Below are 24,301 nucleotides of genomic sequence, written 5' to 3'. Positions count from 1 at the left end.
CTGATAAACAAGAAAACATGTTTCTCACAGCACCATAAGACGGTTTAACTTCACATGCATTTTCAAACATGGTCTGCCGTGCTTCTATAACCTCTTAGCTGCTGGGCCGTTTCCCCCCCCCCAGTGCTGAGCCCTTTTTTGGCTATTTGGGGTAGTTTGCGCTTAGGCCTTCATAACTTTTTGTCCACGTAAGTTATCCATGCCAAATTTGTGTCCTTTTTTTCAAACATCCTAGGGATTCTAAAGGTACCCAGAGTTTGTGGTTTCCCCTGGAGGAGACCAAGAAATTAGCCAAAATAGAGCAAACATTTTGGTTTTTTTTCAAAAAAATTGGAAAAAAGGGCTGCCGAAGAAGGCTTGTGGTTTTTCCCCTGAAAATGGCACCAACAAAGGGGCTGCGGTGCTAAAATCACCAGCTTCCCAGCTTTCAGGAAAAGGCAGACTTGAATCAGAAAACTACATTTTTCAACACAATTTTGGCATTTTTCTGAGACATACCCCATTTTTTAAAATGTTTGTGCTTTCAGCCTCCTTCCAGTTAGTGACAGAAATGGGTGTGAAACAAATGCTGGATCCCGGAAAGCTAACGATTTTTGAAAAATAAACAAAATTCTGAATTTAGCAAAGGTTCATTTGTGTAGATCCTACAAGGTTTTCTTACAGAAAATAATAGCTGAAATAAACAAATATTGAAATTGAGCTGAAAACAACAGCCATTTTTCTTTATGTTTTACACTGTAACTTTTTCCTGCGATGTCAGATTTTTTAAAGCAATATACCGTTATGTCTGCTGGACTCTTCTGGTTGCGGGATATATAGGGCTTGTAGGTTCATCAAGGTACCCAGAGCCAATAAATGAGCTGCACCCTGCAGTTGGTTTTCATTCTATACTGGGTATACAGCAATTCATTTGCTGAAATATGAAGAGTGAAAAATAGGTATCAAGAAAACCTTTGCATTTCCAAAATGGGCTCAAGATAAGGTGTTGAGGAGCAGTGGTTATTTGCACATCTCTGAATTCCGGGGTGCCCATACTAGCATGTGAATTGCAGGGCATTTCTCAAATAGACGTCTTTTTTACACACTCTCTTATATTTGGAAGGAAAAAATGTAGAGAAAGATAAGAGGCAATAACACTTGTTTTACTATTCTATGTTCCCCCAAGTCTCCCGATAAAAATGGTACCTCACTTATGTGGGTAGGCCTAGCCAAAGCGACAGGAAATGCCCCAAAACACACCGTGGACACATCACATTTTCCCAAAGAAAACAGAGGTGTTTTTTGCAAAGTGCCTACCTGTAGATTTTGGCCTCTAGCTCAGCCGGAACCTAGGGAAACCTACCAAACCTGTGCATTTTTGAAAACTAGAGACCTAGGGAAATCTACGATGGGGTGACCTGTGGGGCTCTGACTAGGTTCTGTTACCCAGAATCCTTTGCAAACCTCAAAATGTGGCTAAAAAAACAAGTTTTCCTCACATTTCGGTGACAGAAAGTTCTGGAATCTGAGAGGAGCCACAAATGTCCTTACACCCAGCGTTCCCCCAAGTCTCCCAATAAAAATGATACCTCACTTGTGTGGGTAGGCCTAGCGCCCGCGACAGGAAATGCCCCAAAACACAACGTGGACACATCCCATTTTTTGACAGAAAACAGAGCAGTTTTTTGCAAAGTGTCTACCTGTAGATTTTGGCCTCTAGCTCAGCCGGCACCTAGGGAAACCTACCAAACCTGTGCATTTTTTAAAACTAGAGACCTAGGGGAATCCAAGATGGGGTGACTTGTGGGGCTCTGACCAGGTTCTGGTACCCAGAATCCTTTGCAAACCTCAAAATGTGGCTAAAAAAACACGTTTTCCTCACATTTCGGTGACAGAAAGTTCTGGAATCTGAGAGGAGCCACAAATTTCCTTCCACCCAGCGTTCCCCCAAGTCTCCCGATAAAAATGATACCTCACTTGTGTGGGTAGGCCTAGCGCCAGTGACAGGAAATGCCCCAAAACACAATGTGGACACATCCCATTTTTTGACAGAAAACAGAGCTGTTTTTTGCAAAGTGCCTACCTGTAGAATTTGGCCTCTAGCTCAGCCAGCACCTAGGGAAACCTACCAAACCTGTGCATTTATGAAAACTAGAGACCTAGGGGAATTCAAGATGGGGGTGACTTCCGGGGCTCTGACCAGGTTCTGTTACCCAGAATCCTTTGCAAACCTCAAAATGTGGCTAAAAAAACACGTTTTCCTCACATTTCGGTGACAGAAAGTTCTGGAATCTGAGATGAGCCACAAATGTCCTTCCACCCAGCGTTCCCCCAAGTCTCCCGATAAAAATGATACCTCACTTGTGTGGGTAGGCCTAGCGCCCGCAACAGGAAATGCCCCAAAACACAATGTGGACACATCCCATTTTTTGACAGAAAACAGAGCTGTTTTTTGCAAAGTGCCTACCTGTAGATTTTGGCCTCTAGCTCAGCCGGAACCTAGGGAAACCTACCAAACCTGTGCATTTTTGAAAACTAGAGACCTAGGGAAATCTACGATGGGGTGACCTGTGGGGCTCTGACTAGGTTCTGTTACCCAGAATCCTTTGCAAACCTCAAAATGTGGCTAAAAAAACAAGTTTTCCTCACATTTCGGTGACAGAAAGTTCTGGAATCTGAGAGGAGCCACAAATGTCCTTCCACCCAGCGTTCCCCCAAGTCTCCCAATAAAAATGATACCTCACTTGTGTGGGTAGGCCTAGCGCCCGCGACAGGAAATGCCCCAAAACACAACGTGGACACATCCCATTTTTTGACAGAAAACAGAGCAGTTTTTTGCAAAGTGTCTACCTGTAGATTTTGGCCTCTAGCTCAGCCGGCACCTAGGGAAACCTACCAAACCTGTGCATTTTTTAAAACTAGAGACCTAGGGGAATCCAAGATGGGGTGACTTGTGGGGCTCTGACCAGGTTCTGGTACCCAGAATCCTTTGCAAACCTCAAAATGTGGCTAAAAAAACACGTTTTCCTCACATTTCGGTGACAGAAAGTTCTGGAATCTGAGAGGAGCCACAAATTTCCTTCCACCCAGCGTTCCCCCAAGTCTCCCGATAAAAATGATACCTCACTTGTGTGGGTAGGCCTAGCGCCAGTGACAGGAAATGCCCCAAAACACAATGTGGACACATCCCATTTTTTGACAGAAAACAGAGCTGTTTTTTGCAAAGTGCCTACCTGTAGAATTTGGCCTCTAGCTCAGCCAGCACCTAGGGAAACCTACCAAACCTGTGCATTTATGAAAACTAGAGACCTAGGGGAATTCAAGATGGGGGTGACTTCCGGGGCTCTGACCAGGTTCTGTTACCCAGAATCCTTTGCAAACCTCAAAATGTGGCTAAAAAAACACGTTTTCCTCACATTTCGGTGACAGAAAGTTCTGGAATCTGAGAGGAGCCACAAATGTCCTTCCACCCAGCGTTCCCCCAAGTCTCCCGATAAAAATTATACCTCACTTGTGTGGGTAGGCCTAGCGCCCGCAACAGGAAATGCCCCAAAACACAATGTGGACACATCCCATTTTTTGACAGAAAACAGAGCTGTTTTTTGCAAAGTGCCTACCTGTAGAATTTGGCCTCTAGCTCAGCCAGCACCTAGGGAAACCTACCAAACCTGTGCATTTATGAAAACTAGAGACCTAGGGGAATTCAAGATGGGGTGACATGTGGGGCTCTGACCAGGTTCTGTTACCCAGAATCCTTTGCAAACCTCAAAATGTGGCTAAAAAAACACGTTTTCCTCACATTTTGGTGACAGAAAGTTCTGGAATCTGAGAGGAGCCACAAATGTCCTTCCACCCAGCGTTCCCCCAAGTCTCCCAATAAAAATGATACCTCACTTGTGTGGGTAGGCCTAGCGCCCGCGACAGGAAATGCCCCAAAACACAACGTGGACACATACCATTTTTTGACAGAAAACAGAGCAGTTTTTTGCAAAGTGTCTACCTGTAGATTTTGGCCTCTAGCTCAGCCGGCACCTAGGGAAACCTACCAAACCTGTGCATTTTTTAAAACTAGAGACCTAGGGGAATCCAAGATGGGGTGACTTGTGGGGCTCTGACCAGGTTCTGGTACCCAGAATCCTTTGCAAACCTCAAAATGTGGCTAAAAAAACACGTTTTCCTCACATTTCGGTGACAGAAAGTTCTGGAATCTGAGAGGAGCCACAAATTTCCTTCCACCCAGCGTTCCCCCAAGTCTCCCGATAAAAATGATACCTCACTTGTGTGGGTAGGCCTAGCGCCAGTGACAGGAAATGCCCCAAAACACAATGTGGACACATCCCATTTTTTGACAGAAAACAGAGCTGTTTTTTGCAAAGTGCCTACCTGTAGAATTTGGCCTCTAGCTCAGCCAGCACCTAGGGAAACCTACCAAACCTGTGCATTTATGAAAACTAGAGACCTAGGGGAATTCAAGATGGGGGTGACTTCCGGGGCTCTGACCAGGTTCTGTTACCCAGAATCCTTTGCAAACCTCAAAATGTGGCTAAAAAAACACGTTTTCCTCACATTTCGGTGACAGAAAGTTCTGGAATCTGAGAGGAGCCACAAATGTCCTTCCACCCAGCGTTCCCCCAAGTCTCCCGATAAAAATGATACCTCACTTGTGTGGGTAGGCCTAGCGCCCGCAACAGGAAATGCCCCAAAACACAATGTGGACACATCCCATTTTTTGACAGAAAACAGAGCTGTTTTTTGCAAAGTGCCTACCTGTAGAATTTGGCCTCTAGCTCAGCCAGCACCTAGGGAAACCTACCAAACCTGTGCATTTATGAAAACTAGAGACCTAGGGGAATTCAAGATGGGGTGACATGTGGGGCTCTGACCAGGTTCTGTTACCCAGAATCCTTTGCAAACCTCAAAATGTGGCTAAAAAAACACGTTTCCCTCACATTTTGGTGACAGAAAGTTCTAGAATCTGAGAGGAGCCATAAATTTCCTTCTACCCAGCGTTCCCCCAAGTCTCCCGATAAAAATGATACCTCACTTGTGTGGGTAGGCCTAGCGCCCGCGACAGGAAATGCCCCAAAAACACAACGTGGACACATCCCATTTTTTTACAGAAAACAGAGCTGTTTTTTGCAAAGTGCCTACCTGTAGATTTTGGCCTCTAGCTCAGCCGGTACCTAGGGAAACCTACCAAACCTGTGCATTTGTTAAAACTAGAGACCTAGGGGAATCCAAGATGGGGTGACTTGTGGGGCTCTGACCAGGTTCTGTTACCCAGAATCCTTTGCAAACCTCAAAATGTGGCTAAAAAAACACGTTTTCCTCACATTTCGGTGACAGAAAGTTCTGGAATCTGAGTGGATCCACAAATTTCCTTCCACCCAGCGTTCCCCCAAGTCTCCCGATAAAAACTATACCTCACTTGTGTGGGTAGGCCTAGCGCCCGCGACAGGAAATGCCCCAAAACACAACGTGGACACATCCCATTTTTTAACAGAAAACAGAGCTGTTTTTGCAATGTGCCAACCTGTAGATTTTGGCCTCTAGCACAGCCTGCACCTAGGGAAACCTACCAAACCTGTGCATTTTTGAAAACTAGAGACCTTGGGGAATCCAAGATGGGGTGACTCGTGGGGCTCTGACCAGGTTCTGTTACCCAGAATCCTTTGCAAACCTCAAAATGTGGCTAAAAAAACACGTTTTCCTCACATTTTGGTGACAGAAAGTTCTGGAATCTGAGAGGAGCCACAAATTTCCTTCCACCCAGCTTTCCCCCATGTCTCCCGATAAAAATGATACCTCACTTGTGTGGGTAGGCCTAGCGCCCGCGACAGGAAATGCCCCGAAACACAACGTGGACACATCCCATTTTTTGACAGAAAATGGAGCTGTTTTTTGCAAAGTGCCTACCTGTAGATTTTGGCCTCTATCTCAGCCGGCACATAGGGAAACCTACCAAACCTGTGCATTTATGAAAACTAGAGACCTAGGGGAATCCAAGATGGGGTGACGTGTGGGGCTCTGACCAGGTTCTGTTACCCAGAATCCTTTGCAAACCTCAAAATGTGGCTAAAAAAACACGTTTTCCTCACATTTCGGTGAGAGAAAGTTCTGGAATCTGAGTGGAGCCACAAATTTCCTTCTACCCAGCGTTCCCCCAAGTCTCCCTATAAAAATGATACCTCACTTGTGTGGGTCGGCCTAGCGCCCGCGCCAGGAAATGCCCCAAAACACAATGTGGACATATCCCATTGTTTGACAGAAAACAGAGCTATTTTTTGCAAAGTGTCTACCTGTAGATTTTGCCCTCTAGCTCAGCCGGCACCTAGGGAAACCTACCAAACCTGTGCATTTTTGAAAACTAGAGACCTAGGAGAATCCAAGATGGGGTGACTTGTGGGGCTCTGACCAGGTTCTCAAAATGTGGCTAAAAATGATACCTCACTTGTGTGGGTAGGCCTAGCGCCCGCGACAGGAAATGCCCCAAAACACAACGTGGACACATCCCATTTCCCAGAATCCTTTGAAACCTCAAAATGTGGCTAAAAAAACACGTTTTTCTCACATTTCGGTGACAGAAAGTTCTGGAATCTGAGAGGAGCCACAAATTTCCTTCCACCCAGCGTTCCCCCAAGTCTCCCGATAAAAATGATACCTCACTTGTGTGGGTAGGCCTAGCGCCTGTGACAGGAATGGATCACACAAGGGTCAATGGTAATCCTTGCATGAGGGCTACTGTTAACCCTGGAGTGATTCATTCCTGAAGCAGGCACTAGGCGCAGGCACACAAGCGGGGTTGTGTTTTTATCAGGACAAGTGGGGAAACACTGGGTGGTAGGAATTTTGAGGATCCCTGCACATTCCTGTAGTTTCTGTGATAAAAAAGAAAGGAAAAATAGTGGTTTTAATCAACGTTTCACTTTTTGCAGGGTATTCTGGGTAAGTAAACTTTGTTAAATCCAAACACATCACATTTACGTGGGCTGCCTTGGGTGTCTAGTTTTCAGAAATGTCTGCGTTTGGTAGGTTTCCCTACATGGCTGCTGAGCCCAGGACCAAATACTTAGGTCACTGTCTTAAAAAACGAGGCTGTTTTGTGGTAGGTAATTTTAATGGCTCCCTGCAGATCCCTGGACTTCTGCTCATTGGAATGCAAGGCAAATGTGTTTTTAAGCACATTTTGTGATTTCAAGGGGATTCTGGGTGAAGGAAAACTGGTGAGGGCCACGCAAGTCCTGCACCCTTGGACTCCCCTGGTACTAGTTTGTTAAAGTTAACCCACCACTCACACTGGTTAGTTTTAGCACCTCCAGAAATTATGGTTTCAAAGCATGAATACTTATCAAAGTATCTGAATATTGAAACCAAGCCTTCTGAAGATGGGCCATAAAGCCGCGTCCAGACAACAACCTCTTTATGGTCCATTCACATGCCATTCACGCACAACAAACAACCCTTTCATATCGCTAGCCACAGGCCCAATCCAACCAATCACTGCACTCACATTAACTTACCGCTGCCAGACAAGGGCCCATCACATTCACACGCCACAGAACGGAATAAGTTTGACTACATTTTACCACCTGTCAAGGGGTAACATCCTTTTTTCCGACTTTTTTTTCCCGAAAGTCGTGGTTAACGAAAGCGCAACAATGCTTTTTTTAACCACGACTCCGTTTTTGTGTGCCTTAACTACATATGTTCTGAACAACGAACATGCGTGGTTAAGGTACAAAGAAGTGAGTTGGCGAAGGTAAGTGGTGGGTTTAGGTTTTGGGGAGGGGGTGGGGGGTCAGGGGGTTTTAGGTTTTGGGGTGGGGTTGGGGGGGTGGGGCGTTTTTGGTTTTGGGGAGTTGGTGGGGGATCAGGGGGTTTTAGGTTTTAGGGTGGGGTTGGGGGGGTGGGGCGTTTTTGGTTTTGGGGAGTGGGTGGGGGGTCAGGGGGTTTTAGGTTTTAGGGTGGGGTTGGGGGGGTGGGGAGTTTTTGGTTTTGGGGAGTGGGTGGGGGTGAGGGGGTTTTAGGTTTTGGGGTGGGGTTGGGGGGGTGGGGCGTTTTTGGTTTTGGGGAGTGGGTGGGGTCAGAGGGTTTTAGGTTGGGGTTGGGGGGTGGGGCGTTTTTGGTTTTGGGGAGTGGGTGGGGGGTCAGGGGGTTTTAGGTTTTGGGGTGGGGTTGGGGGGTGGGGCGTTTTTGGTTTTGGGGAGTGGGTGGGGGTCAGGGGGTTTTAGGTTTTGGGGTGGGGTTGGTGGGGTGGGGCGTTTTTGGTTTTGGGGAGTCGGTGGGGGGTCAGAGGGTTTTAGGTTTTGGGGTGGGGTTGGGGGGGGTGGGGTGAGGAATGTAGGGTGAATGGTGCATATTGCTAATGATTTTATCAGGAATGCCTTTACAACGAAATATCGTTGTTAAGGCATTCGTGGTAAAATCATTAGTAGTAGCAACGAGGTCGGTGTTCCGACCTCGTTGTTAAGGCAGTAGTTGTGTTTGAAGTCGTTGTTTTGTCGTACAGTCCCTGTCAAGTAACTGCCTCCTTCTTCATTAACATTAACAAATGCATGCGTAACGAACCTTTACTAATGACTCCTGTGACAGCCACCTGAGGCTCAGGAAGACATGTTTTTCATGCGCTTTTAACACACTCTATGTGCTAAATCCAACTCCTTCCAGTTTGTGGATGCAAGTTGGAGGTGTCTGAGTATGCCGTACAAAGCGATTCCTCGAACTGAGAGAGCATATCTACCTTTGAAACTAAGGGAGACATGCTGGGGATTTCTCATGATGTTCCCTAAAGAGAAGGTCATAGGCTATGAAAAAGGGTAGTGTTTGGTACATAGGGGAGTCCATGAGAACGTAGCATATGTCCCAGCCAACATTATGTGCAGTGATGTGACTATAATGCACTTATACAGCAAACTGAACATCTACTAAGTTCTGATGGAGGATGAACATGAGAAGCAGGTCAAACACAACTCATTCTGCTTCAGTGCTGGGATGGCACCAATGGGTTTGAATCCATCGGTGTAGATGATGTACATATGTACTACCTTTACTATCTGCCTTCTACCTGTGCAATAACACTGTGAAGGCACTCCTACCATAAGCTTTCCTTACCCATTCATGTCTCTGTTCTCATCAGAGTCCGGGCTAATCCTGTATAATTGCCAAGTGAACCTATACTAGTTTGTGGATGCAAGTTGGGGGTTTCCAAGTATGCCGTACAAAGTGATTCCTCGAACTGAGAGAGCATATCTACCGTTGAAAGTAAGGTAGACATGCTGGTGAAGAAAGTGTACTCCGTGACAATGTGGCATATGTTTTGTCCACTAGTATATGCAGTAGGGGGAATATAATGCATGTTAATTGAACAGAACATTAACCACTTTCTGACGGTGGATTTAGCTCTCAAGCAGTCCAAAAGTAAGTCCATGATGAAGTAAAATTCTGTGGCTCCTTGCCTAACGAAGCAGTGGCCCATGGACGTTTGGTATCCATGCACTGCCACTGAATGGATTACCCAACGGCAGCTCAACCTCAGTCGATTTCCCAGAACTTTGCTTTAGTATGATACAATGTAAAGCAAGTAGGGATACAGAGGCCTGGTTGTGATGGACACTGGGGACAGTAATACCGAGTCTCCTGCTGTTTCCATGCTTCAAGCACACTTTACAGCGACAACATGGACGATCCTTTTTGGGTGTTTTAGGAATGCGATCAGCAAAGTGTCGCTCCTGCAGCCTTGCCACATCCTCCAGAACATACGAGGTGGAGGCTGCTGCTGCTTCTGTAACAGCAGTGAGGCTTTCTATTACAGATAGCTGTAAGTCAAGGAAAGTCATGAGTCTTCCTGTGGTTGTCTGACGGTAAACAACATACGCATTATATGTTGCCATCTGAATCAGGTGGGTAAACAGTTTCTTTTACCAAGTGCAAGTTTTACACAAACATTGTATGGTTGAAGAATCAGGTCGTTCTTGTCCACTCCGCCCATGTACTTATTGTAATCAAGTATACAGATGGGCTTGTGGACTTCGGCCATCTGACCCCAAACCGTGATGGAGAAGTGCTCTCATCATGAATTGTAGTGAGCACGTATACATCACGCCTATCTAGGAACTTGACTGCGAGCAGTTCGTTAGAACGCAATGCAGTACTCTGGGATTTCTGGAGCTTCTTGCAAACAAGCTCCTGCGGGAATCATTTGCGGTTACAACGAACTGTACCGCAGGCCACAGTGCCAGCTTTGTAGAGCTCACTGAACAGATCTACTCCTGTATAGAAATTGTCCACATAAAGGTTATAACCTTTGTGAAGAAGTGGCTGGACAAGTTCCCATACAATCTTGCCTGTGACCCCTAACGCGGGAGGGAAACCTACAGGGTTTAGGGTAGAATCCTTCCCTGTATACACTCTCAAGCTGTACACATAGCCATAAGAGCTCTCACACAGCATGTACAGCTTTATGCCATATCGAGCTCTTTTGCTCGCAATGTACTCTCTGAAAATCAGCCGTCCTTTGTACAGGATCAAGGACTCATCAACTGCTATATTCTTTCCAGGAGTATAGATCTCTGGAAACCTGGCAGACAAATGTTCCACGACAGGCCGAATTTCGAACAACCTGTCATGATCTGGATGGTCCCGGGGCAATGCAGCAGAATTGTCATTGAAATGCAGCATGGGCTGCAGTACCAAAAAACAATCTCTGCTCATGTATGGTGCGAAGATGGGAGTTACCCAAACCGTGCGAGTCGTCCAGTAGGACTGCAAGGTGGGTTTCTGCACTAACCCCATTTTGAGCGTAAGGCCCAAAAATATCTTCAACTCCGCCAGCGAAGTGGGAATCCACTGGCGTGCCCTAGAACGGGGCCCTAGAGTGCCTCCGCGCTCCCTCAGAAATTGGTCTGCACGCAAATTTGTTTGCTGCACAATTTTCTGAAGGAAGTCAACATCCAAAAATAGATAGATGTAGTCGACTGGCAAAAAGTTAGCTGTATCGACTTTACATCCAGCGTCACCAGTAAAAGATGGAATTTGGGGCTGAACTAAACAAGGGGGCTGCCAAGAGAGCACTCTCTCTGTCCTTGCGGCCGCAAGCACGTGCTCTCTGGGTTTGGCTAACCCAATGTGGTCCCGCTGCCCAGAATGTGCTTGCGAAGGGACAGCACGGATGTTGTCATTGTCTCCTTCAGACTCACTGGAAGAGGTATCGACGGATGGGACTCCGCCGACTGAAAAATCACTCCCAGATTCTGCCCCATTGTCCTCTCCCTCAGATGCTGTCTCAGTCTCTGAGCCTACATCAGAACTTTCCTCCATAACCCGAGTTAGGGCTTGATCAGCAGTCATCCAACGAGATGCCATCTCTGCTACTGGCTAAACTGTCCCTCTAAATTACTAGCCTACGTAGAAGGCAGATAGTCACAAAATTGCTCGTGGGTATGTTTGTTGTGTACAATAGGAAATGTCGTCACCTTACCTTCGCTTCTTCTCCAATTCTGCAGATTTTCTGAAAACATTGAAAAAAACAAAAAAATAATGTATTACTTCACCTTACCACACACCCAGTGCAACAGTCATTTTTGGTGCTCTGCCTCCCATTACCTCCTCTTCTAATTCCCTCAGTACTACCCAGCAAAAGTGCCACTCATATCTCCATAGTCCCCCTGGCATAACATTTATTTTAAAGCGCAGGTAACGCTTGCCTTTACTAATCCACTCAGCTAAATACATATAAATGTATCTCCTTTGCAGCAGGACAATAAACCATCTGCGCTACTTTATGGCAACTGCCACTACAGAAAAGACATACATTCATGCATATATATATATATTTTGTGAACAAGAATCTCACCGCACTCCACGAGGTTCAAATTGGCATGTTTTATTGCAAGCAACAGCCACGTACGCGTTGTGACTCTCAAGGTGTCTTGATCAAAGTAAATGAGTCCCTCTTTTCTTTCATTTTTTATACTTGCAATAAAACATGTCAATTTGAACCTCGTGGAGTGCGGTGGGATTCTTGTTCACAAAATATTTTCGAGGTTGCTTTCCTCCATCACTGAGCACCGGCAGTGGAGTGCGCTGCGCAACAATCTTTTAACCAATTTGTGTTAAATATATATATAATACATATATATATATATATATATATATATATATGTGTGTGTTTAGAAACAAAGTGGTCGAAGGGTTGCTGGGCGGCGCACTCCACTGCCGGTGCCCAGTGGCAGAGAAGACCAATCTCGAAATTATGTAATGCCAAAAAATGTCACTGCACTCCACGAGGTACAAATAAACGTGTATTTTATTGCAGTCAATAACCACCAACGCGTTTCGACTCACCAAGGAGTCTTGATCACGGTCCTCGTGGAGTGCGGTGAAATTGTTTGCCATTATATATATATATATATAACTTTTATGTATATGTGTGGTTTCCCTGGGGGGCCAATTGTGGCTCCCAGAAAACAACACACAAAAGAAAAACAAGCATTTACAATGCAATTGGTCTCGCATCTGCGCGAGTTAGAGCTACTAGCGTTATAAACTCCCAACCCAACTTTTCTTGCCACATAAATTGAAAACTGAAAGTTAAACACTTTCACATAAGGGAGCCGATTCACAGCGCCACGGCCACCTTGAGCATCAGGTGAAGAGATACACAAAAGGAAAAGAAGTTTGCTTTCAGTTAAACGTAACAGCAAAAGTGCAATTAGCCATGTACCAGGGGCGATGGCCAAGGCAGTAACAAAACCTCGCCAAGGAGGGACAAAGGTAAACCATTTACCAATGTAATCAAAGGATTTTTGAAGGGCAAGCCCACAAACGAGTGGTAGTGATGGGCGTGAGGTGGGCGTTGTTAAAAGCCCAGATACACACCAACACGTCAGAAAAGCAGCGCATGCGCACTGCAATGCTCGACCTGAAAAACAAAAGTTTGTAGATATATATATATAGAGAGAGAGAGAAAACAAGACACTCATTTTACATAACTTTTTTTTCATACATGTGTGCTTGCCCTTGGCAAAGCACTCATGTATAAAAATAAAAAAATGGCCCCATAGATGGTCACCCTAGGGGCTGACCACCAACAATTTGATTTTTTTTTTTTTAAATTACAATTTTTACCCTAGGGGGGCGATCGGCCCCCCCAGGGAAAACTAGATATTTTTTTACCCCCAGGGGTCGGCCTGTGTTCTGAGGGCCGACCCCGCCATTTTGTTTTTAATTTTTATGCTTTAAAAAAAAAAAAAAATTGCCCCCAAAACAGTACAGATAACAAAATAATGCCCCCGGGGGGGGGGGGGGCCTTTTACAAGGGGGCCAACCCCCCCAAAGAAGATCCCTGGTGTCTAGGGGCGTTTCCTGGCCATGGATCGCAGCCGCGCTGCGATCCATGGCCAGGAAACGGTGCCAGGGAGGCATCGATGGAAAGGGGAGAGCCTCCCTGGCATCTGGGGAAGCCGTTTTGGCCTTTTTTTCCCCACCGGAGCAGAAGAGGACGCTTATCTGATTCTCTTCTGCTCAGGTGGGGAAAAAAAGTGACGGCGCGCTGACGTCACCAAGGGGCGGGATGGAGACGCAGAAGTTGTTCCGCGTCTCCAACAGGAGAAAAAAAAAATCCTCTGGTGCATTGCACTGGAGGATTTTTAACCCCCTCCCGGGTGTCGGCACTGGTCATGACCCGCACGCCGCACTTATAGGGTTAATTCTCTAAACAACAAAAAACAATTACACTTTTAAATCGTGCACTTCCAATCTCCAATTTGACTCCCAAAACTGACGACTCCGCTAAAATGTTCTGCTTTCCTGCTCTTATCTCATGACCAAGCTTACAGAACCTCTCTGGAATGCACTTCTGAGTTTAAAGAAGACATTTATTGTTATTATTACTTCACCACGAGGTTCCTGAGAGAAGAAATCAGTAGGTTGGAAGCACACGTTCAAAAGTAGTCGCAGCAATGAAAGCAAAATATATCAAAGTACTTCTCAGTTGCAATGTACACAGCAAATACATGTGATTATATTATAGCATAACTTCAAAGCAAAGCATAAAGGTCAAAATTGCATCACCGTAGGGCCTATAACTCAGCTTCATCTTTCTGGGACCTGCAAGTTGATGACTCCGGTTCAACTGCGAGAAAGAGATTTTCTACCCAAACGGGGGACAGGCAACTGACGTCTCCGTTCCTGTCTGAAGTCAAGATAGTAACTAACTAACTCTGCTGTTGTCCAGAGCCATCCTTCCAAAAACGTGCCCCCTCCTCTCAGACTCTGGAAAGGAAGGCAAGCCTTTGGAGACTGGCCAGATCTCCTAGACCCCTCCTCTTCCCAAGGCTGAGCAGACAGGAAAACACCAAATGTACTCTCTCTTATCAGCTATAGTGTGGTGTGAAAAACACAGCTTGGTCTATCATGTGGAAAAACACAGCTTGGAAAAACACAGCTCATCTGCAATGTCTCAACTGCAATGTCTAACTCCACGTTACAGCCAATAGGCAGCTAACCTAAATATCAAATGTAATGTCTAATGTCATGTCAAAGCCAATAGGCAGCTAAACTGAATACAGAATGTAATGTCTAATGCCATGTCAAAGCCAATAGGCAGCTAACCTAAATACCAAATGTGATGTCTAATGCCATGTTAAAGCCAAGAGGCAGCTGACCTGAATACAGAATGTAATGACTAACACCATGTCAAAGCCAATAGGCAGCTAAACTGAACACAACATGTAATGTGGTACTGGTGAACATTGAGCAACTAATATGTGCAGTGGTGAAACACAAAGTCATTGGTCAAACACAATTAATAGCATCACAGTATGTAATGACCTTTGGAAATATGGATCGTAAAGAATACTATACAAACCCAGAATTACTGGAAAGACTGACTAGGAAGGAACTGAGGGTTTTGACCCTGAAGTACCTAGAAGACCAGCAGTGGGTAGTAGAGTCAAAAAAGCATAGTGTCATGTCTAACCAACTAATCCTGTCCACAGAGGGCATGCAGCCCTACCTGGTAAATGTGGTCAAACCTCGGCATCGTTTTGTCCTTACAAGATTAAGGCTAGACATGTTCCATTGTTTAGTAACTTTTCCGAGTATGAATGATTGGAGTGTAACTCTAGGGGCATGTCCTTGTGATGCAAAGGCAGTACAAACCACGATACATGTGGTTCTTTTTTGTACATTTTATAAATAACAGATGAAAGTGCTTGCTAATGCCTTTTTTAAGATCTATTAATGTGCGACAGTGTTGCACTGCGTACATTAATTTACAGACCTTATCTTCCATTGAAAAATCCGGAATTTTAGCAAATTTCCTATGTTCTGTAATAACAGTAAGAAAGTCCATGGGTGTACTAGTATCAACCTAATTTAGGCTATTTAAATACTCGCGATTGGATTAATTAATATGACAATGTATTTTTGGTATTTATTCAGTTCACCGTATTTAATGGGTTTTTATACATAAGATATTTTTTATTTGCTCCTTTTATGACTTGTTGGAAAGTCGAATAAAGTTTTATGTATGTAAGTACCTTTATTTTTGGTAACACTGAGTATTGTATTTTATTGTGTATGAGTACTGTGTGACTATAGGGGTATTGCATGAGCTTTGCATCTCTCCTAGTTCAGCCTAAGCTGCTCTGCTACAGCTACCTCTAGACAGCCTAAGCTGCTAGAACACTGCCTACATTTCACTAATAAGGGATAACTGGACCTGGTATAAGGTGTAAGTACCTAGGATACCCACTACAAACCAAGCAAGCCTCCTGCAGTCCTCCACTTTGACATCTCACTAAAGAAACTGCATCTGGATGATCCAGGAACTCTACAAGCTCCAACAAAGAAGCAAGATGCCATCTGCAACATTGTTTCTCTGGCTCTTGTCAGCAACTGCAACTGTTTCATGGACGTGCATCCTCTGAAGACACCCCTTCTTCAGTCTGCATCAAAAGAGAGAAGGAATCTCCCCTGGGGTGAAGGAGTCACTCCCCTGCTTTTGCAGGCACCAACTGCAATGAGGACCAGCTGCGTGGATCCTCTCTCATGCTGAGCTACGTAGATCCTGCATCACGGGTGGTGGACTGAAGTGGTCCGAACAGTCCTCACGTCCAACTATCCAACTTTGGTGGAGGTAAGAGCTTGCCTCCCATGCAGACAGTACCCTTGTGCACTGCGTGCTTTGCAGCTGCCAAGGCTTGTTGTCATCCTTCTACCAAGTTCTTTGTGCATCGTGTAGCTCCGGCCCCCAGCACTCTATCCTCTGATGCACAGCTTCCTGAGTGGTTGTCCGGCAACGTGGGAGCCTTTGTCGTAGTGCTGTGTGGCCTCTTTTGCACCTTCCTTGTCCCTGTTCTGTGGGACTCCTGTGCGTGCTGCCTGGTCTTCTGTGGGCTCTCTGAGTTGCTGAGAGCCACCTCTGACTCCCCCTCCTGTGTGGAGTTCACCTGGTCCTTCCTGGTCCCGGGCAACATCATTTTCCGCTAGCTGCGAGTTTTGTGTTTACCAAGGATTGTTGGTGGACTCCGAAGACGCAAATACTACTCCAATCCTCTATCCGGCGTGGGACATCACTTGCATCCTCCAGGAACCTGACTTCGTCTTCTTGGGTGCAGAACTGACTGTCCTTCCTCACCGATGGTTTTTCTTTTGCACCTTTATCCGGATTAGCAGGGGCTCCTGATCTTCCTGGACTCTTCAGTACTTCTTGGACTTGGTCCCCTTCTTCCACAGGTCTTCTTGTCCAGGAATCCACTGTTGGTGTCTTGCAGTCTCTTCTGGGTTTTGCATAATTCTTCTTCTCGTTTCTGTGTGTGTTCTGGGAAAGTTTCTGTGTTTTACTCTTGCTTTCCTGGTCACGTGGGTGGGTTCTAGTACTTACCTTTGGGATTTTCTAGTACTCCCAGCTCCCCTCTTCACACTACACTTGCCTAGGTGGGAGACCGACTTTCGCATTCCACTTTATTAGTTAATGGTTTGTGCTCCCCCAGGCCCATTTCTATTTATTGTGATTTTCACTAATTGCACTGGTTTATGCCTATTTCTGCATACTAATGTATATAATTTGTGTATTACTTACCTCCTATGGGAGTATAGTTTCTATGGTAGTTGTGTCCCCAAAATAAAGTACCTTTATTTTTGTAACACTGAGTATTTTCTTTCATTTGTGTGAGTACTGTGTGACTACCGTTGTATTGCATGAGCTTTGCATGTCTCCTGGATAAGCCTGGCTCCTCATCCACAGCTACCTCTAGAGAGCCTGGCTTCTAGACACTGCCTACATTTCAGTAATAAGGGATAACTGGACCTTGTATAAGGTGTAAGTTCCATAGGTACCAACTACAAGCCAGGCCAGCCTCCTTCATTGGTGGTGCAGCGTTGGGATAAGTACTTGCAATTGCCTTATCACTCTGTCACCTGTTGCTTCCCACAGGAAAGACTACTCTATACCTAGAGACAATACATAGTACCTAGTATAGGAATCTTGTCTCTACCTTTCTTTCTGTGAGACTAGAGGTTAGGTAGGTTAGGCACGCCCTACACCACCCTAACACACACACCATGTCTGCAGCTGGACCTACCTCCGAGGTGATGGACTCTATGTTCAGAGAGGAAGCTAGACATGTGGAAGAACACAAATAAGAATTTCCTTTTGAGCCTCCTTCTCCAGGATGACCAAGAACATGCTGGTAGCCAGGAGGAGGAGGAGGAGGGAGACTCTAACCCCCTTGAGTTAGAAGATAATCTTCCAGATTTAGGGCAGGGTTCTTCCTTGGATCTTGTACCTAGTAGACCAAGTAGGGTAGCTGATAGTGAATGGGAAGTCACTCAGGTAGGGCTCCCTTTTGACCCAGAGGACAGATAGCAGGGTCACAAAGCCTAAGGAAAAATCCACTTCTGCCCACTCTCTTGTCACTTCATTGTCTGAGGGGCCACACTGCACAACTCCAGGAGATGACTCTATAGATAGAGAGCTCAGAAAGCGGAGACTGGAGGAGACCAGGCTGAGGCTGCAGCAGCAACAGCTAGCCCTAGATAGGGAGGCCTTAGCCGTGGAGAGGGAGAGGCAGGTGTTGGGGTTAGCACCCCATGGTGGCAGCAACAACAGTTTCAGGGATTATAGAGTCACAGAGGACTCCATAGATTCCAGAAACTTGCATAAAATTGTTCCCTCATACAAGGTGAGGGATGACACATACAAGTGGTTTGCTACACTTGAGAGGGCCTGTAAAGTTCAGAGGGTCACTCAAAGGCAGTAAGCTGATTTTCTCTGGTTGTCCTTCTCTGACAAGGGTAGCGATAGACTTCTCACTGTCAGAGAAGAGTAGGTAGACAACTACAGTATTTTAAAAACAGTACTCTAGGAAGGGTTTGGTCTCACCACTGAACAGTATAGTTTCAAGTTCAGGGAGACTAGAAAAGAGGCCTCATGGGATTGGGTTGACTTTCTGGATTGTTCTGTTAAAGCTCTAGCAGGCTGGTTACATGGCAGCAAAGTGACTGACTATGAGGGTTAGTACAATCTGTTACTGAGAGAACATATTTTAAATAACTGTTTGTCTGACTTGTTGCACCAATATTTGGTAGACTCAGATCTGACCTCTCCCCAAGAATTAAGAAAGAAGACAGACAAATGAGTCAGAAGAAGGCTGAGCAGAAATGCTTATGCAGGGGGTAACAAGGACAAGAAGAAGGGTGGTAAGTCACATGACAAAGATAAAAACAAAGAGTCTTCATCAGGACCACAAAACTCTTCTGGGGGTACGTCTAAGTCCTCTTCTCATTCCAATCAGAACAAAAAGCCTTGGTGAGGTATTTGTAGAAACAAAGGCCATAGGGCAGGAGACATCTCTTGCCCTAAGAAAAGCACCAGACCTCCCACCACCACTACCCCCACTGCTACAACTAGTGCCCCTAGCAATAGCAGTGGTGGTGGGAAAACAAACACTACAAATAGTCAGTCCAAGGGCGTAGCAGGGCTCACTCTTCAAAATATAGTGGGGTTGGTTTAGTTAGGGTAACCACTGAGGCTCTTTTAGTCTCTGATGGTGGCATTGACTTTGCCACCCTTGTTGCTTGTCCCATTAATATCAATAAGTACAAACAACAACCCCTAATAAATGGTGTTCAGGTTGAGGCCTAAAAGGACACAGGTGCCAGTGCCACCATGGTGACTGAAAAACTGATGGCCCCTGAGCAACACCTACTTGATCATCAGTACCAAGTGACTGACGCACATAACAACACTGTAAGCCACCCCATGGCAGTTGTTGATCTCAACTGGGGGGGAGGTTACTGGTCCTAAAAAAATGGTGATATCCACCGACCTACCTGTAGAGTGTCTACTAGGGATCGACTTGGAGACTTCAGCTTGGGCTGAAGTGGGGTTGGAGGCCCATGAAGCCATGCTGGGCATATCTTTGCCTTAACTAGGGCTCAGGCCAAGAAGCAAAGAGAACAGGGAAACTTGGATCCTGAAACTATGGACCAAGAGCTTCCCAAAATCAGGGTTAGGAAGGGTAAGAAAGTATTCACTATCCCTCCCACAACTGATGATTCCCCCTTTGAGGAGGAGGAGTCAACTACCTGAACAGAACCTACACCTGAAGAACTTCAAGTGGATACAGCTGAACTCTTAGGTGCAGGTGGGCCTGCCAGGGAGTAGTTAAGTGTGGCACATCAGACTTGCCTCACACTTGAGGGTTTGAGACGAGCTGACATAGAAGGATATCAGTGGCACCCACAGTGTGTACAGGGAAAACAATCTCTTGTATTCAGAAACAAGGGAACCCAAACCTGGTACCACCAGGAGACTGATCATCCCTCTGCAATACAGAGCATTTCCGTTGACCTTGGTACATGATATTCCCCTTGCTCGTCATCTGGGCCAAAGCAAAACCTGGAACAGACTGGTCCCTCACTTTCACTGACCTCACATATCGAAGATACCAAGGAGTTTTGTCGCTCCTGTGTCACTTGTCAAGTCAGTGGCAAGACAGGTGGCACTCAAAAAGGCCCTTTAATCCCACTGCCAGTGGTTGGGGTACCCTTTGAAAGGGTAGGGGTTGACATTGTTGGCCCCCTTAACCTTACAACACCTTCTGGAAACAGATTTATTCTGGTGGTGGTGGACCCTGCCACCAGGTATCTAGAAGCCATACCTCTCAGGACCACTACAGCTCCTGCATTGGCCAAAGCCCTACTAGGAATCTTTTCCAGGGTGGGTTTCCCAAAAGAGGTTGTATCAGACAGGGGCAGCAACTTCATGTCTGCATACTTAAAAGCAATGTGGAAAGAGTGTGGTGTAACCTATAAATTCACTACACCTTACCATCCCCAGACAAATGGGTTAGTTGAGTGTTTTATTAAAACACTCAAAGGTATGATTATTGGACTCTCTGAAAAAGTCAGGAGGAGATGGGATGTCCTGTTACCATGCCTCCTCTCTGCCTACAGGAAGGTACCCCAAAAAGGAGTGGGCTACAGCCCCTTTGAACTTTTTTGGTCACCCTGTTAGGGGTCCATTAGCTCTTGTGAAGGAGGGTCGGGAGCAACCCCTGATTCCCCCTAAAGAAGATCTACTGGATTATGTACTTGGCCTCAGATCCAGAATGGCTGAGTACATGAAGAAGGTCAGTAGAAACCTTAATGAAAGCCAAGATTTGCAACAACAATGGTGTAGGAGGCTGGCCTGGCTTATAGTGGGTACCTTGTGGTACTTACACCCTGTGCCAGGTCCAGTTATCCATTATTAGTAGAATGGAGTTGTTTCTAGCAGCTTAGGCTGATAGAAGGTAGCTATGGCAAAGCAGCTTAGGCTGAACTAGGAGACATGCAAAGCTCCTACTATACCACTTATATCATATAGCACAATTTCATAAGAAAACATAATACTCAGAGTTACTAAAAATAAAAGTACTTTATTTTTGTGACAATATGCCAAAAGTATCTCAGAGAATACCCTCACTTAGGAGGTAAATAATATACACAAGTTATATGTACACAAACCCAAAAACAGGTAAGTAACACTTAGAAACGAAGTGGAAACAATGTAGAATCACAATGGGATGCAATGGGTGAACATAGGTCTAGGGGCAACACAAACCATTTACTCCAAAAGTGGAATGCGAATCACAAATGGACCCCAGACCTATAGGAGCTTGTAGAGGGTCGCTGGGACTGTAAGAAAACAGTAAGGGTGTCCAAAATACCCCACCCCAAGACCCTGAAAAGTAGGAGTAAAGTTACCCTACTAACCCAGAAAGACCCAGTTGTCATGATAGGGCGATTCTGCAAGAACCACAAGCACCAGAAAAACACTGAAGACGGATTCCAGGACGTGAGGACCTGCAAAGCAAGGGGACCAAGTCCAAGAGTCACGCTAGTGTCCGGGGGGGGGCAGGAGCCCAGGAAACCCCGGATGAAGGTACAAGGAAGCTGCCTCCAGATGGAAGAAGCTTAGGATTCTGCAACAACGAAGAGAGCTAGGAACTTCTCCTTTGGATGGAAGATGTCCCACGGCGTGGTAAAGGTTGCAGAAGTGTTTCCACACAGAAATACCGCAAACAAGCCATGCTAGCTGCAAGGGTCGCGGTAGAGGTTTTTGGGTGCTGCTGGGGACCAGGATGGACCAGGATGTCTCCCCTTGGAGGAGGAGACAGAGGGGGCGCTCAGCAACTCAGAGTGCCCCCGCAGAAGCAGGCAGCACACGCAGAAGTACCGGAGCAGGCACTTGGAAGTTCTGTGAACTCAGAGTCACAAAGGAGGGTCCCACAACGTCGGAGTCCAACTCAGCGGGTTGAGCACTGCAGAACAGAGTGCTGGGGACCCAAGCTATACTGTGCACAAAGGAATCCTTGGAATAGTGCACAGAAGCCGGAGCAGCTGCAAATCACGCAGTACACAGGTTTTCTGCCTGGCGTGGGGAGGCAAGGACTTACCTCCATCAAATTTGGACAGAAGGGCCACTGGACTGTGTGAGACACTTGGACCCAGCTCCGGTGTTCCAGGGACCACGCTCGTCAGAATGAGAGGGGACCCAGAGGACCGGTGATGCAGTCTTTTGGTGCCTGCGTTAGCAGGGGGAAGATTCCGTCAACCCACAGGAGATTTCTTCTTGGCTTCCAGTGCAGGGTGAAGGCAGACAGCCCCCAGAGCATGCACCACCAGGAAACAGTCGAGAAAGCCGGCAGGATGAGGTGTTACAATGTTGCTGGTAGTCGTCTTGCTACTTTGTTGCGGTTTTGCAGGCGTCCTGAAGCAGTCAGCGGTGGATCCTTGGAAGAAGTCGAAGAGGGAAGTGCAGAGGAACTCTAGTGAGCTCTTGCATTCGTTATCTGAAGAATACCCCAGAGGAGAGACCCTAAATAGCCAGAAAAGGAGGTTTGGCTACCAAGAAAGGAGGATTGGCTACCAAGAAAGGTTAAGAGCCTATCAGAGGGGTCTCTGATGTCACCTGCTGGCACTGCCACTCAGAGCAGTCCAGTGTTCCCCCAACACCTCTGAATCCAAGATGGCAGAGGTCTGGGACACACTGGAGGAGCTCTGGGCACCCCCCCTGGGAGGTACTAGTCAGGGGAGTGGTCACTCCCCTTTCCTTTGTCCAGTTTCGTGCCAGAGCAGGGCTGGGAGATCCCTGAACCGGTGTAGACTGGCTTATGCAGAGATGGGCACCATCTGTGCCCATCAAAGCATTTCCAGAGGCTGGGGGAGGCTACTCCTCCCCAGCCCTTCACACCTATTTCCAAAGGGAGAGGGTGTAACACCCTCTCTCAGAGGAAATCCTTTGTTTTGCCTTCCTGGGCTGGGGCTGCCCTGACCCCAGAAGGGCAGAAACCTGTCTGAGGGGTTGGCAGCAGCACAGCTGCAGTGGAAACCCCGGAAAGGCAGTTTGGCAGTACCCGGGTTCTGTGCTAGAGACCCGGGGGATCATGGAATTGTCCCCCCAATACCAGAATGGTATTGGGGTGACAATTCCCTGATCTTAGACATGCTACATGGCCATGTTCGGAGTTACCATTGTGACGCTACACATTGGTAGTGACCTATGTGCAGTGCACGCGTGTAATGGTGTCCCCGCACTCACAAAGTTCAGGGAATTTGCCCTGAACTTTGTGGGGGCACCTTGGCTAGTGCCAGGGTGCCCACACACTAAGTAACTTGGCACCTAACCTTCACCAAGTGAGGGTTAGACATATAGGTGACTTATAAGTTACTTAAGTGCAGTGTAAAATGGCTGTGAAATAACGTGGACGTTATTTCACTCAGGCTGTAAACTTCGTACTTGTATAGCGCACTACTCACCCGTTAGGGTCTCAAGGCGCTGTACGCATACCGCTGTGGCACCCCTCCTGGCTTTTTCCCTGTGAGGTGCCCACTCCTGGCCAACCTCCAAGGTGAAGCCAGGCATCCCAGCGCTGTTGGGGCCGTTGTGGAGATTAAGCAAGCTATTACCCAGAGTTACAGAGTGGGACCCATGAATTAGATTAGGCACCGATGCGAGAATTATCAGGTCCGAGGAAATTGAGCCCAAGACCCGCCGAGGCGGGAATTGAACCCTGGTCCCGGGCCAGATTTCTGCATCAGGGTCTGCCGCTCTAACCATTGAGCCACACTTCTCCACTAAGGCTGCAGTGGCAGTCCTGTGTAAGAATTGTCTGAGCTCCCTATGGGTGGCAAACGAAATGCTGCAGCCCATAGGGATCTCCTGGAACCCCAATACCCTGGGTACCTAGGTACCATATACAAGGGAATTATAAGGGTGTTCCAGTGTGCCAATCAGAATTGGTAAAATTAGTCACTAGCCTGCAGTGACAATTTTAAAAATCAGAGAGAGCATAAAAACTGAGGTTCTGATTATCAGAGCCTCAGTGATACAGTTAGGCACCACACAGGGAACACATATAGGTCACAAACTTATGAGCACTGGGGTCCTGGCTAGCAGGATCCCAGTGACACATATCAAACACACTGACAACATAGGGTTTTCACTATGAGCACTGGTCCCTGGCTAGCAGGATCCCAGTGAGACAATAAAAACACCCTGACATATACTCACAAACAGGCCAAAAGTGGGGGTAACAAGGCTAGAAAGAGGCTACCTTCCCACAAATGGCATGACCGGAAGGCTGTCCTGACAGTGTACCAACCAGGGCAGAAAGTGTGGGTCCTGTGCCTGTTGCACCAAGAGCACTCCAAGACAAATGGAGTGGACCACACATCATAATGGAGAAGAAGGGTGAGGCCAGTTACTTAGTTGATCTTGGCACTCTTAGAAGTTCTCTCAGAGTACTTCATGTGAAACTCCTAAAGCCCTACT

General features: G+C 46.5%; 1 long non-coding RNA gene across 1 annotated transcript in view; it reads right to left on the bottom strand.

Moving 5' to 3' along the window:
• Positions 1 to 24,301, bottom strand: part of LOC138247284 (uncharacterized) — a 308,446-nt gene that overhangs the window by 3,198 nt on the left and 280,947 nt on the right. Inside the window, exon 3 of the long non-coding RNA XR_011194410.1 lies at positions 11,456 to 11,485. This is a non-coding gene — a long non-coding RNA (uncharacterized lncRNA). The remainder of the gene's footprint in view (positions 1 to 11,455; positions 11,486 to 24,301) is intronic.

This window comes from Pleurodeles waltl, chromosome 7 (genome assembly GCF_031143425.1).
Source record: "Pleurodeles waltl isolate 20211129_DDA chromosome 7, aPleWal1.hap1.20221129, whole genome shotgun sequence".
Taxonomy (NCBI): domain Eukaryota; kingdom Metazoa; phylum Chordata; class Amphibia; order Caudata; family Salamandridae; genus Pleurodeles; species Pleurodeles waltl.
The sequence above is the reverse complement of the archived record's forward strand: the minus strand, read 5'-3'. Positions and strand labels throughout refer to the sequence as shown.